Below are 1,596 nucleotides of genomic sequence, written 5' to 3'. Positions count from 1 at the left end.
TATATATATATATACATACACACATACACACACATACATACATATATACCATATATACTGTCTGCATCAAGTGGTAGAGCCATCACTACTTTAAAATATATTTGGTGAATTTTTTGTTCCATGACTGCACATAAAAGCAGCACTGTGACTACACTAATATTTCAATTTTATGATTATGAAAACACAAGAACTGGCAAAATTGGGTTAGATGTGTACGAATGTGTCACTGAAACTGAAAATAAGCTGAGAAACCATAAAAAAAAATAAAAAAAATGAAAGGGGGTTCATACACTGCAAAGGCTTTTTGTGCATCAAGACAGATTTTTTTAAAGTTGCTGGTGGATGACCATGTCCAAATTTGAAGTCCAGTCAGGCCTCAAAGTCCCTCTGAATTGGCAAAACTTCAAAGCACTTTCTCTCAGATCACTATTTTAAGCAGCAACTTCATTCACACAACGAGAAGCAATTCATCTGCTTTCTTTCTTACACTTTTTTCTACTGTTATTCCCGACTGGCCTGCTACAATCACCCTGATTTGGCAGTCTCAGTTTCACCCTGTAGTTAATCTGCTGGGTAGAGTGATGAGCGCTTGGGGAAACCAACAAGAAGAAGATGAAGAAAGAGGGGAATGAGAGGAAGGGGAAGGGAACAAGGAATGAGAGATGGCCATGCATTATTGAGCATACAGAGTACAGTTTTTAGGAGATAAATGTGAAAGCGTGTTTAGGGACAACCTTTTCCCTTTTGCCTCCCCCGCCTTCTCCCTCCCGTCTTTGCCCTCCCTTCAACTTTCCTTTCCCCATGAGGACAGCTGCATCTCTTATTCAGTGGGGAGGTTAAAAATTCAAAGCTAAGAAATAGGAGGTGGATCAGCAGAGGGAAGGAGAGTACCTGAAAATGGTCAAAATGAAGGCATGTCTTTAGGGAGTTTTCTCAAGTGCTAATCTAGTGAGCTCCCTGGGTTGATTAGCAGTGTATGTGCTGCGATGGGTGAGTGGGTGGGGTGTCGGCTGTAGTGGGGGAGTTTCAGCACAGGGGAGGTAGATGAATAGAGAGGGAGCAGCAGAGGATGTAGACGTCGACTTTCATGTCGTACAGTGTAATGTGGCAAACAGCATGGTGAAAAATTAAGGTGCCTCCAGGGCAAAGCAGAACCCACGTTTCACAGAACATGACAAATGCAGATAGCGAGTAATGGAGCAAGAATTTCAGCATGCAAATACACACACACAAAGCTATGACCACAAGGACATCACAACAAACAACCCAGATTTGACCAAGCAGCATATATATACATACACATACATATATATATATACACATATATGTACACACACATATACATACACATACATACATACACATATGTACATATACATACATACATATACACACATACATGCATACATATACACACACACACATGCAAACATAGATACACATGCATACATATATACACATGCATACATTCAGATACACATGCATACATACATACACATGCATACATACATATATATACATACATACATATATACACATACATACATACATATATACACATACATACATACATATATACACATACATACATACATA

At 39.0% G+C, this 1,596-nt stretch overlaps 1 protein-coding gene across 1 annotated transcript in view; it reads right to left on the bottom strand.

Annotated features, from left to right (window-relative positions):
• The window catches only part of LOC119408460 (protein diaphanous homolog 1), a 133,947-nt gene that overhangs the window by 59,946 nt on the left and 72,405 nt on the right, over positions 1 to 1,596 (bottom strand). The gene's annotated exons all lie outside the window — the stretch shown is intronic.

The sequence above is a fragment of the Nematolebias whitei genome, chromosome 4 (genome assembly GCF_014905685.2).
Source record: "Nematolebias whitei isolate Nwh7 chromosome 4, NemWhi1, whole genome shotgun sequence".
NCBI classification, from domain to species: domain Eukaryota; kingdom Metazoa; phylum Chordata; class Actinopteri; order Cyprinodontiformes; family Rivulidae; genus Nematolebias; species Nematolebias whitei.
Note: the sequence above shows the minus strand (reverse complement) of the source record. Positions and strands in the feature narration are given on the sequence as shown.